The following is a 14,371-nucleotide window of genomic DNA, read 5'->3' on the forward strand; positions in this document are numbered from 1 at the left end:
GATCAGAAACTGACTTGCTCCATTCTGGGGTCAGCCATGACAGCAGACCTTAATGAAAATGTGGATTTTAATAAAAGGAGTGGAAGGGAAAGGAATATGCAGGCATCTTCTATCTAATAGGTTATGCATCTTGAACTGAAATTCCAAATGACAGCTATATTCCGTACGTTTTAAGTTTTAGTTTTAAGCTTTAAATTTTCAGTATTTTTTTTAGACAATAAAGGTTTTTTTTTAAGCTGTAAAGTTTTTTTTGGGGGAGGGAGGTAGATTATTACATATAGTAGATCATGAATAGTTATGATGGTGGAGATTGAAGGTAGAATTAGAACTAAGCACTCCAAATTAAGAAGGTGAAGGTACACAGAGTGAGACCAAAGGAAGATATTCTGAGAAGATCACAAAGGGGAAATAGCTATGTGTATCTGATCATATAAAATAATATTATATATGAAATCATGAAATCAACTCCAAGAAATAGCAATAGTGTTTTTTTCCCTTTGTTATTGTTTTCTTGGTTTTTTGGGGGGGGAGGGGCAAGGGGTCTGGTCGTGGGGCCTGAACTCTGGGCCTGGGTGCTGTCCCTCAGTTCTTCAGCTCAAGGCTAGCACTCTACCACTTGAGCCACAGCGCCACTTTCAGTTTTTTTTTTTTTTCTGCTTATGTGGTGCTGAGGAATCGAATCCAGGGCGTCAAGCATGCAAGGCAAGGGCTCTACCAATGAGCCACCTTCCAAGCCCTTTGTTTTCTTTTTTCTTTTGTCTTGTTTATCTGTTTTTGGGAGGGAAAAGGGGGCACAGAAATGGTAGGACAAGCCGGGCGCTGGTGGCTCACGCCTGTAATCCTAGCTACTCAGGAGGCTGAGATCTGAGGATCGTGGTTCAAAGCCAGCCCGGGCAGGAGAGACCATGAGACTCCTATCTCCAATAAACCACCGGAAAACCGGAAGTGGCGCTGTAGCTCAAGTGGTAGAGCGCTCGCCTTGAGCTGAAGAGCTGAGGGACAGCGCCCAGGCCCAGAGTTCAAGCCCCACGACCGACCAAAAAAAAAAAAAAAAAAAAAGAAATGGTAGGACAAAGTGTGAACAAATGCAGCACTGGAAGTCATTAAACAGTATATTGAAGGTAAACTATACAATTTGTAGGTGGGGCTAAGGGAAAAACTGGGAGAGAGCTAGGGAAGGGGCAACATTACTCAAAAAGAAATGTACTCTTTATCTGACTTCAGTTGCAACCCCTCTGTACACCACCTTTATAACAACAATAAATAAATTAAAAATAAAAAAGTAGACAATGATGACTCATGCGTGTCATCTTAGCTACTCAGGAGGTTAAGATCTGAGGACTGCAATTCAAAGCCAGCCTGGACAGGAAAAGTCTGTGATACTCTTTTTTTGTTGTCATGGGGCTTGAATTCAGAACCTGGGCTCTGTTCTTGAGCTTCTTTGTATTCAAAGCTCTACCACTTACTGCTACAGCGCCACTTCCAGTTTTTGAGTGGTTTAATTGGAGATAAGAGCAGCTGGCTTCAAACTGTGATCTTCAGATCTCAGCCTCCTGAGTAGCTAGGATTACAGGTGTCAGCCACTAACTAGCACCCAGCTCCCTGAGACTCTTTATGTCCAAATAACCACCAGAAAACCAAAAAGGATCTGTGGCTCAAGATAGTAGAGCTCTAGCCTTGAGCCAAAAAGCTCAGGGACAGTGCCCAGGCCCTGTGTTCAAACCCCAATGACAGATTATAAAAGAAATTATAAGGAAGATAAAGGTAACATTTGCTTATAGAAGATAACACAGAATAAAAAGATACTCTTCTTTCCATTATTAACAATCTTTTTCTCTTTTTTTGGGGGGGGGTGGTCCATTTGTGGGGTCTGAACTCTGGGCATGGACACTGGCCCTCAGCTCTTCAGCTCAAGGCTAGCGTTCTACCACTTGAGCCACAGCACCACTTCTGGCTTTTTTTCTTTTTGCTTATGTGGTGCTGGGGAATCAAACCCAGGGCTTCATGCATGCAAGGCAAGCACTCTACCACTGAGCCACCTTCCCAGCCCCTCTCTTTTTTTTTTTTATAGGGGGCAATACAGGGATTTGAACTCTTCACATTTGCAAAGGAGACTGTATGAATGCATAAACATGCATACACACATGTTCCTAAAATTTATTTCTGGAAAGATGTTTGAGCAACACTGGCCTAGCTGCAATTTATATACTTAGAGCAACTAAGTGGCCCTGGTGACACAGTGTTATACTGTTACACACAGTGCTAACTTACTAGTTTTGATATTTAGATCAAGAGAATCTGATGGGGACATGGAAGAGACTTTAGTGGAAAGAAGCAGGGACAGAAAGGAAAAAAGTAGGGCGAGTATGTTTGAGTATGCAGCACACTCACACATGAGTGCACAGAGAAAAGTACTTTCCTTCTCCTACCTCCTTTTAAATCAGGGTTTCATGCTTGCTAAGCTGGTATTCTACCAATTCAGCCAAACCTGCAGCCCAGTTTCTACTGGCTATTTTGGAGATGGAGTACAGTGAACCTTTTCTGTTCCGGCTGACTTCAAACTACAATCCTCTAGATTTCAACCTCCTGGATTAAGATTACAGGCATAAGCTACCATGTCCAACTGGTTTGTGGCTCTTATAATGAGTTATCATAGGCTAGGAATGGGAAACTGTACAGTTCCTTAAAATATCAATTGGAAAACTAGGTACTGGTGGTTCACACCTGTTATCTAGCTACTCAGAAGGCTGAGATCTGAGGATTGCTGGTCAAAGTCAGCCTGGGCAGGAACTTTTATCTCCAACTAACCACCAAAAAGCTGGAAATGGAGCTGTGGCTCAAGTGAGAGAGCCCTAGCTTTAGGCAAAAAAAAAAAAAAAAAAAAAAACAACCCTTAGGGACTCTCTCTCTCTCTCTCTCTCTCTCTCTCTCTCTCTAAAAAATCAATGGGAAATAGCCACTTATTTTTGGTTCTAATGTCATAATATTATGCTATTAGACTTTTGATTTTTATTTTTTTAATTTATTGTAAAGGTGATGAAGAGGGCTGTTATAGTTACATAAGTAAGTAATGAGTACATTTCTTTTTAAACATTGTTACCCTTCCCTCATTTTCTCCTACTTACCACTTCCTACTCCCCTTCCCAAAATAGTATCTAGTGAGTATCTTTGTTTCAGTAGTTCATCTTTTATCCTACTATCTCTGTGATTCCCTTTCACTTCCAAGGATAGATAAGCTTATATATAAGACAAAGGGTACCGAAAGCTAAAACAGAAAGAAAAAATATAAATAACTGCATACAGGACATAATAAAAACCTCTTGTTAAACATATATTAAATTAGCTAGTAATCTGGTCAATACAAAACAAGAAACCTCAGCCATGCTCCTTCAGAGGCACGTGCTACCCCTGTGCTGGGCTCTAGGATAACAAAGAGAACTGAACGCACAGTTCCTGCTCTCTGAAGGAATTTAATGCTTTAGGGCTTCATAGGATGGAATAAGTATTATAATAAAGGCAGAATTGAAGAGCACTCCCTAATTTAGCCACTGAAAGCTTTTTCAAAAAAGACCTAAAAGGACAAAGGACAAAGAGAGGAAAGGGAAATCAACTCCAGAAATTGCAGACCTTCAGGCTCTGCTAGTAATTGACCTGTACAATGAAGATGAGCAGGTTAAGCAGGAGGTCCATGAAGGAATACCTCTTCTAAAGTGTCAACAAAAGCTCTCAACAAAACCTGAATGTCACTACCAAATAATGGCAAACCCACAGCAGAAGAATGATTTTCCAACAAAAGGGAACAATATGATAATGTGAAACTGAAACAAAGAAATTAGCTTGGCATCATTAGTATGACCATTTCATTCTAAGTTTAAAATGAGGTACTGGAAGTAATTACAAATAACAGTTAGTGTTTAAGTGATCTGAAACTGAGCCTGTAAACCTAATTACTTAGGAGGTAGAGATCAGAAGGATTAGCACTCAAGGCCAATGCAGGCAAAAAAAGTTCATGAGACCCCCCCCACACCTTAACTATAAAAAGCTGGGTACAGTAGAGCATTCCAGCTATGTAGGAAAGGTAAATAGTAAGATTACAATCTCAGACAGCCTGGCCATAAAATGGAAACCCTATCTGAAAAACCTATAAAGCAGAAAGGCAGGGGACATGGTTCAAGCAGTAGAGTACTGCTTTGTAAGTGCAAAGTCCTGAATTCAAAATCTCAGTACCATAAAAAATATAGATAGATAGATAGATAGATAGATAGATAGATAGATAGATAGATAGATAGATAGACAGACAGACAGAAAGACAGATGAGTTTCATCACTCTAATACAGAGAGTACTATTTTCCTATAAATCTGCACTGGGTATGGGGGTTTACCTATTTAAACATACAGACCCACAGATAACAATAAATGATACTACCTCTGCAGTAGAACAATGACCTTTGATGAGTTGTCTCATGAAAAACAGGAGAGAAGCTTACAATTTAAGTCTTTGTATTTTGTTAACCAATGCAAAGATTAAAACTTTATAAAAGTTTATATATTTTTTTTTATTTTTATTTTTTTTTAAATTTTATTTTATTTTATTTGAGAACATACTGTACAGAGGGGTTACAATTACATGGGCAGGATAATGCATACATTTCTTACCAAGCATTGCAGCCTCCTCCTTTGTTTACCCTTCACCTCCCTTCCCAGCCTCCCCCCTCCCTCCCAACCAATCATACCCCCCCTCCCCCCCCCCACCGACATTGTAAAGCTGGTTTTGACATGACATTTTGTACTTCTCATTGTTGCAACAGGTCCACCTGAATCCTTAAACGACTTGTTTGTCCCCATCTCCTCCACATGTTATACTGACATCAAATATAGTGAAAGCGGGGGTTACACTGTGGGGGAGGGACATACAAAGCAACAAAGAAATAATCTTATAAATGCGTTAGAAACACATGCATGAAAGAAACAAAAACATTAAAATACATATTTGAGGTTTTGTTTTCCTAACATCACATTCTCTGACTTTTTCCGCTTGACTCATACCTATACTAGATATTGCAAATAAGGGAAACCATGGGACCTACGTTTCTTTGGGCCTGGCTTACTTCACTTAATATAATTTTTTCCAAGCCTTTCCATTTCCTAACAAATGGGGAAATGTCATTCTTTCTGATGGAGGCATAGAATTCCATTGTGTATATATACCACATCTTCTAAAAGTTTATATTTTGAGAGGACGTATCTTAGATTCTTACCATATGCTAAGATAAAAGGATTCTTTCAAGTTTTGGCTAACAGATGACCAATTTGGGGGTATCTTTCCATGATTATATTAAAATCCTATAAAGGAAAATTTCATTTTGGTTAGAACAGAGCATTATGCAACTCAGAAGACCGAACTGATGCTGTAATTTGAGGAAGCTCCAATATCCTTTGTTTAAGTTTACTTAGAAAGTTTACAAAAAAGGATGAGATCATTAGGTAAGACATTCAAATAAAATTTAACAAGCAACCAACTGTCATCCTGAATTTCATCCTTAAATCAGGTCACCAGAATTAAGAAATATGATTAGGTAAAATAAAATTTTGTTATACAATTGATTTTTACTTTACTCATAATTAATAGTCAAGAAAAGTCTACTTCATTTAAAAATTATAGACTCCATAAGAGTATAAAATATAAATGGAAATTCATAAGTGTATGATCTAATATTTTCATCTTAGCTTTTTACTTTGACATAATAAGAAAGGTTCCTATCTTAGCTCCAGTAAGTCTATTTCAAAGAAGGTTTAAAAGGATAAGAACTCCGGAACTTGTAAAAAGAAATAGAAGCAGCCAAAGCATAAAGATATATATCTGTTTATTACTATTTTGATTGCTATATGATCAATGACATCATACTTAATTACAACAATCTAAACCCTGGAGAGAGAAAAATCAACCAATTAAAAAACAGCTTAAGATTAAAAAATACACATGCTATTACACAATTGGCTCCTTTCCCACTTTTTTACCTTTCATAAAAGTTCAAAAATAAGGCAAACTAAGATAATGTGCAAGTAAACGGAAACGATAAGCATTTCCTGCTGATACAGCAACAAATTCCTCACTGTTCTGCATCAAGGCTATTCTTAGACTTTCTGGGACCACATAAAGATCAAGTTACCTAAATCTTACAATTAAAAACTTCAGAAATTAGCGTTGGTTGTTCACACAGACCACATCTCTCCTAACTTCTAAAGACATATGAACTCATGTTATCAATAAAATTATTCTACAAATTTCCTACTTATTTGAAGGAAGAGAAGTATTACAGGGGAGAAACTTGTGTTATGTGCCAATTTGGCTTTGAAATTTTTCACTGAAACTTAAAAATCAATATGAAACAATAAATGTTTATAGTAAGAAACCTTAAACTATCATAAAATATCTGTTACTACAAAATCAATATATGCCAAAAGGAAAATAGAAAATATATGGAATTATAAACAATGAACTACATAAAAATAATAAAGACATGAAAAGCCTTAATTTTCATTAGAAAATATTTAAGATATTTATTAGGGGGCTGGGAAGGTAGCTCAGTGGTAGAGTGCTTGCCTCGCATGCATGAGGCCCTGGGTTTGATTCCTCAGCACCACATAAGCAGAAGAAAAAAAACCAGAAGTGGTGCTGTGGCTCAAGTGGTAGAGCACTAGCCTTGAGCTGAAGAGCTGAGGGACAGCACCCAGACACAGAGTTCAGGCCCCACGACTGGCAAATATATATATATATATTTGGTTTCAAAATTTTAATTTAACATCTCAATATTACAACAGATATTAATATCTGTTACAAGAGGCCACTTGAGAACAAGACTTAGAAAAGAATAAACAGTTCAATAGCCACTTCAAGATTTGAAGGATACAAAGGCCTCAGATAGAATCCCATTCATTACCTGACAACAAAGCACCAAAGTCATGCCTATTTTAAAACGTTTACTTGAGCTGGGAATATTGGAAGAAAGGACTTGCCTATCATGTCTAGGACTCTAGGTTCAGTCCTCAGAACCACAAAAATAAGTACACAAATATATAAATATCTGTAAGGAACTTACTTGGTCAGGAAGTCTTATGCAGTGATACGACTAGCTAAAAAGAGGAGAATGATATAATAAATGAGAGAACCGGAAAGAAGCTCTTGTGTGCAGAACTTAGGGGCACTATGTCTTTCTAATCCTTCAGTATGTTAAGTCCATACTAGAAGTCTCTAACTCTATAGAGCATTCTGGCTTGATAAAATCTGAAAGCCTTTGACGTCACAAAATACTTCCATTATTTTGGCCTACTACTTACCATCTCTTTCAAAGAGTCATACATTTGCTTCAGGAACTCCTGGAACTGGGACAGGTGAAAACAGGTGTCTTGTTGAGTTTCTAGAGTGGAGGAGGCCTGTTCCCACATAGAAAGCTTCTTCAGTCAAAATTGACATTCAGAAGAGAGCACAGAGTCTTGAGCCATCTTGGGAAACAGTGATGTCCTGTCAAGAGACCTGCCAAGCACTGAGGTAAATAATTAACACATCAAAACTCATGAAAAGGAACAAGACAGTTTATCAGTGCCTTCATGATCCACTAATCAGTGAAGAGGGTTTCCAAGAAACTAAAATAGCCTGCCTGGAGGCTGGACTCATCTTTGAATCATTTTTTAAATGTGTCTTCCAGCTGTTAACCCTGATTTTTACCATCTGAATTTTTTATCATGAATAATATAATTAAAGTCGTTATACAGGCATATGCTAATTATGTACAAAAAACACAGCTGATAATACTTTATATCTTCTTTTTTTTAAGACTGAGCTATTTTTAAATGTACTGAGGTTCCTTTGACTATTTTAATGTATTAAGAAATCAAAAACGTCCTTGGGTGTTTAAAAATAGTTTGTGCTAAATAAATGTTTCTGAAGTTCTTATGTTTTATATGCGTACCTTGCTTGTCATTTAGGTGTAAAAAATTCTCAGTACTTAACTGTCTAATGAATTTTCTTCCCAGTTTTTCTCTTCATTTCTTAGAAAAAAATATGAAGTAATTCAGTCTACATGCATCAATTTAAACATCTGAGTAAAGATTGCTTTACATAATTGATGTTAATTCATTCATAAAAGCAGGCTATATTTTAGTAAAATGTAAGCATTTCTAATTATGAAGGAGTACTAGTCATAAGAAATGGTAAAACAAAATTTCTTAAGCTTGACTTCCTACCCTTGAAGTCCATATTTTAAGCACAATGGGGATCTGAAGGAAGCATGGGCCTCAGAGGGAGCAGTGAACTCCAGCCCCTTCCCTCCCAGTAAGATGCCCTCCACCATCCTGTGGGAAGCTACAGAGCAGAGAAGGAAGGTCCCTTCTCAACAGGTGTAGGCCTTCATAGATTCCTGCCCTTCTCTGGAGCAAGAATATCATGCACCAATCTCATTTCTAGATGCTGTGCTGTGAGTGGTAAATGAACTGAGCAATAACTAACGGGTAAATTGCTCCTACTTAAATATCAAAAGTGAACATAGGAAAACAAAAGGAAATTTAAGAAGCCTGAACAGTTTGGCTGCAAAAAAAACCCAACCTCTAGATTAAGAAGGTCAAGTTTCAAAGTAATATTCAATAATTTACAGTTTTGAAAAGGACTAGGTCAAAACAAAAACAGAAAAAGAAATTTAGTGAGCTAAAATACATGCAGTTTGACATGAAGTGGTCCTTGTAAGTTCCCAGCCCTGACCTCCTCCCTTTCTTTCACTGTTCACCCCATCCAAATCATCACCAATACTTGAAATATTAATGCATGGATCTGGCTGAATTGTATCACTGCTTCATTTCTTTCCCACATCCTTGCTCATACCCATACCATTCCACCTCTTCCTGATATCTCACAAATATCTTCTACCAGGTCTCATATACCTCTCTTTGGTCATCTCTAACAGACAAAAATCAGCTTGTACAAATGTACAAGCCAGTACACTTTTTCTCATAGCTTTTTTTTTTTAATCCAGTTGTTGTAGATAGCCTCCCAACACCATGCTGGAGTCTCCCGGCATTCTAACAGTGGCTCTGGTACGCTTTAAGCCTTATGCTTCTTGACAGCACACCCGTCAGCCCAGGCCTTCAAGAAATACTCCAGAAACACACCTAACTCTTCCCTGCTTCCAGGTTTTTCCCAGATTTCTTTTTTTTTTTGGGGGGGGGGGTCTGGTCGTGGGGCCTGAACTTTGGGCCTGGACGCTGTCCCTCAGCTCTTCAGCTCAAGGCTAGCGTTCTACCACTTGAGCCACAGCACCACTTCTGGCTTTTTTTCTTCTTGCTTATGTGGTGCTGAGGAATCGAACCCAGGGTCTCATGTATGCAAGGCAAGTGCTCTACAACTGAGTCACCTTCCCAGCCCTCCCAGATTTCTTTACAGCCCTTCACAGTAGTGATTATCCTAGACATTGATTTGGTCACTTGGTTAATATTTCCTCTGATACTGTGTATATTTCCTGTCTTCCTAGAACTTAGTACATGCCTGAACTAAATAAAAACTAATTGAAACAAAGGGTGATTCTTCAGTATTTTTCAAAGTACTAAATGTCATAGAAAAATGCTTTTCCACATAAATCAATTTAATTTTTAAAAGATAACCCCATAAAGGAATTTCTAAAAGTATTTAAGTTACTATTTGGAATTGAACTATTATCCCATTTACAAATAAAATGAGTTTTTGACAGTACTGAGGACTGAAATCAAGGGTATCATGGTTGCCTAGCAAGTATTCTACCTCTTGATCCATACCTCCAGTCACTTTTGCATTGTTATTTCCTAGGTGGTTCTTGCTATGCTAATCTGAGCTATAATTATTCGACCTGTGCTTCCCTGTGTTACTGGGGATGATAGCACACACCACTCTGTCCAGCCATTTTGTTTCCTCCATAGCTGGGATAATAGCACACTATATTTGCACCTCATCATTGGTTGAGATAGAGTATCCCAACTCTTTGCCCAGCTAGCTTTGAACCACAATCTCTTAGTCTCTGCATACTAAGTAGCTATGATTACAGACTTGGGCCACCATATCCAAATACATTAATAACTTAGAGGTGAAATATTTTATACTAATCTAATCATTATACCAATGAAATGGTACTATAATTATTCTCATTTTATAGAAGTATTGGATTACAAAATTACCCCAAGTAAGATTATGTGATATGCTAAATGAAGTAATGCTTAGCAAGTAGCAAAACCAAAATTGTGGTATTTTAATCCAGGGTCTATCTCTAAAATCTGCTCCCTTAAAAAAGAGGAATAAAGTGAAAAGAACAATTGATGGATTTCTTTTTTTTTGGGGGGGGTGGTCCGGTCGTGGGTCCCAAACTCTGGGCCTGGGTGCTGTCCCTCAGCTCTTCAGCTCAAAGCTAGCACTCTACTACTTGAGCCACAGAGCTACTTCCGGCATTTTTTTCCTGCTTATGTGGTACTGAGGAATCGAACCCAAGGCCTCATGCCTGCAAGGCAAGCGCTCTTCCACTGAGCAACCTTCCGAGCCCTATGGACTAGAGGAAGATTTAGGGAAGGAAGGGACAGCATTTAGTGCCTTGAAGATGGAGATGCTGAACATAATATGGTGCACTGCAGAAGCAACCCATAAAGTAAAATTCCCATCACACAAAGGCCAGTGATAGCAACCCTGACCTAGACATAACACTATAGACTGTATATCAATAGATCTTGTCTGTATAGCATTCTTCCTCCTCATTTTTGAGGACCATTCCTTACTTTTCCCTAGAAGGTACCTTTCCTCTACTCTGCAAGGTCTTGGAAAGCCTGTCTATCAAAGCACACTTGGATCAATGAGCCAACGGGTAAGCTGATGACTCAGGTTATGTAAATCAGACTCTGCTAGAAATCTGATCTTAAGTTAGGAGGGCATAAGGATGTAACTCAGGCATCCTAAAGTGCATGTTCGCTCACTTTTGCTTTCTTGCTCTTTGTGCTGGTATTGGGACTTGAACTCGGGCCTAAGCATTGCCCCTTAGCTTTTTCACTCAAGGCTGGCACTCTGCCACCTAAGCCACAGTTCTACTTCTAGCTCTTTGCTGGTTAACTGGAGAGAAGTCTCACAGCTTTGCCGGCCCCACTGGCTTCAAACTGTGACCCTTGATCTCAGTCTACTAAGTAGCTGGGATTATAGGTGTAAGCCACCAGCACCTGGCCAAAAAGCTCTCTTAATGTAGATCACTAAAATCTAACCTCATTCATGTCCTGAAAAAGTTAAAATTTTTCCTCTCTCAACACTTTAAATATGTCACTCTATTCCCTTTGTGCCTACATAGTTACTGGTCACTCAGTTGTAATGCATATCTTTGTTCTACTAGTAAAATGTTTTACCCCCTTTGGCCTCTTCCATGAGTTTTTCTTTAAAACTTTACATCAATTAAGTAGATATGCCTAGGTGTATTTTTCTTGATATTTATCCTTTCAATGTTCCTAAAGCTTCCTGAATATGTGGTTCATTGTCTGATATTAATTTGGAAGATTCTCAACAATTACTGATTTGAATATTTCATCTTTCTTCTCCTTCTTGTAATCTCATATGTGTTAAACCTTTTGTAGCTGTCCCACCGTATGCTGCTCTCACAGGCAAAGTTTTGTTTTGCTTTATTTTTTGTTCATCTTCGTTTTCTGATTTTCAATTCTGGAGATTTATAATTTAAAAAAATCCTCAAGCCCTGAGATTCTTCCTTCAGCCATGTACCATCTATTAGGATCATGAAATTCATTCTTCATTTCTGAGATAATATTACTGTTCTCTCCCCTTCTGTTCTATGTTAAGATTTTTATGTTAAAATTTCCATCTGTCTGCTTTCACTGTCTGTTTTTGCATGCTGCCTACTTTATCTATGAGAGACTTTGACTTAAATTCTCTTTCTGATAATTCCAACTTCACAACAAAGCTGTTCTGATGCTTACTCTTTCTCTCAAGTATGTCTTTATCACAAAGTATGCCTTATAAGTTTTTCTTGGAGCTGGATATAATGGGTAAAAGAAACTGCTTTACAAGCCTTTTGCAAAATGGTAGTAAATTGTAGGAGAGAAGTCTTTAAAAATCCTGTTTTACCAGTGGGTAGTTATGGCCTGGATGATCCCAGATACTTGGTGTCTCCAACAAAAAAATGAATGAATAGACACATACACACACACACACGTGCGTGCGTGCGTGCGTGCACACACACACACACACACACACACACACACACAGTAGCAAAGCAAGTTTAATAAAAAGTAGAAAGTACACCATTAATGGAAATGGCAGGCTTGAACTCGATAGCTGAGGAGCAAACCTTGATTAAGAAAATTTCAGCTATTTAGAGTTTGGAGAGTGTGGGAGGAGTTCACAATAATAGTGGGCTGATCTTAGGGAAATAAGGGAATCATGACTTGGCAAAGTTTTGAAAGGGACCTAAGCATATATTATGCCACCCATTGTTTTAAGTGTAAGTGAAATATGCAAGCATTCGCATGGAGTATTAAATGCGAGTTTGTCAAGGAAAGGTCAGGCTAAGGACTCATATAGTTCCACTGTACAGATGGCTCCATTTGATTAGAAAACTGACTGTGTACTCTCCAAAGGAGAAGTGGCCCCGAAAGTGCTAGGGAGGAGATAGTACTCATGAGTGATTCTTAGGTGTGACTAAAGAAAGGACGTTGGTTTGGATATTGTTTCCTTATAGCTAACTTGTATTATTTCACTACTCTTAGGCCTGTCTTTTATGAGGAAATGTTTCTTAGCCATAAAGTTCCTAAATGTTCCCAAATCCTGCTCCATCCATCTTCCTTCTAACCCCACTTTGTTGGGACAGAATGACTACAGAGGGGTTAAATTGGGTTTCTCCCTTCTCTCTCATAGCTAAAAAGCTGGCTAGAAAGGCCAGCCCAGGTCAGCTGAGCACTAATGAATTCACATGATTTTTCTTTTCTTTCCTTTTTATTTCTAAAATAAACTATTTTAAAATATGGTTTCTGAGATTCGAAATGAAAAAATACAGACTAATACGGTCACAAGTATCAGACTGTTGACAAGAGGCAACAGACCATTGAAGAAAGGAAGACAATTCAGTTAGAACTGTTTATTGAGCCAAAACAGAAAATGGCAATCAAACCTCTGTTCACTTTTAGAAAGCTGAAAAACAGACAGCAAGGAGCAACAGAATAATATAGATCAATGAAGAATCTTCTACAATCAAAGCTGGAACTAATTATGCTCTAGTATTAGGAACCATTAGAGTCCTCATCCTGTCCCTTCTCCCCCCAAAAATATCATATGCCAAATCAAACAGCAACTTCAACTGAAATTGTACTTTCTGATGTGGGTCCTTATTACAGCAAATCAATATCATACTTGGCACCTATAGTGGAGTTGCAATCATAAATGTGTAAAATACATATCATCATTTGTATTTACTGAGAACATGGAAAGAACTTTAGTGCACCTGCCATGGGACATGGATGACTACACTGAGCACATTACACCTCTGGTCCTCTGATGATTACCAGGATGACAAAGCTTGGAGAGTAGTAAGATACCTTTTATGTATGCCAGATTATTGGAGATAAATCTGATTAACACAAAGGGCCTACCACTTTGGGACGTTTCTGGTGATTCCCTGGTCTGTGCTAACTTAACATAAGCCTATTAGATGAGGATACATGCGAAACAAATAGTGGCTGCCTTCAGTAAAGTGATTTGGGTTGCAGGAAAAGATATTATGTTTCATTTGTGTATATTCTTTGAGCTTTTTTAACCTAATATTATGTATAATTATTTACTCAAATTTAATAATAAGTGAACAAAAATAAAGTGAATGTTAACTGCTGTATCTTTTATCTATTAAGAGGGAAAATTTTGGGGTTGGAAGCCTGGCTCAGTTGGTAGACTGCTAGCCAATGGGCAAAAGTGGAAGGTAGTAAGTTGGAGTTCTGGTCCTGGGCCTAAAAGAAAAAGGGCAAAATGGTTGGTTGATATAGTTAGGATTCTGAAGATATTGCATATTATACAAGTATTGGACAGTTTATTTTCTACTACCCACTGGCCCGGCAATAGAAGCTAAAGCAAGAATCACTGCATAGCTGTTTCATAGTGAAGTACTCTGCCACTCTGCTACATGGTCCCATAGATCTAAGTTGTTAAAAATGTGTGGAAGATATGCTTATAGGAAGCGCCTATGACAGTCCTTAAGACTGCACTGATTTTCCAAGCCACAAAGCAGGGTGTGTTACAGAACACTCTATCATCATGTGCATAATTATGCCTGCTAGGTCAAAATGCATAAGTAAGGATTTTAGACACTATATTTGCTTTCTA

The 14,371-nt window shown here is 38.1% G+C and overlaps 1 pseudogene; it reads right to left on the reverse strand.

The window, feature by feature from the left end:
- LOC122126968 overlaps positions 1-7,503 on the reverse strand; it is a 156,089-nt pseudogene extending 148,586 nt beyond the window's left edge.
- Between the last annotated feature and the right edge of the window lie 6,868 nt (positions 7,504-14,371).

Source organism: Dipodomys spectabilis, unplaced genomic scaffold, assembly GCF_019054845.1.
Source record: "Dipodomys spectabilis isolate Male_0828 unplaced genomic scaffold, ASM1905484v1 ptg000295l, whole genome shotgun sequence".
NCBI lineage: Eukaryota > Metazoa > Chordata > Mammalia > Rodentia > Heteromyidae > Dipodomys > Dipodomys spectabilis.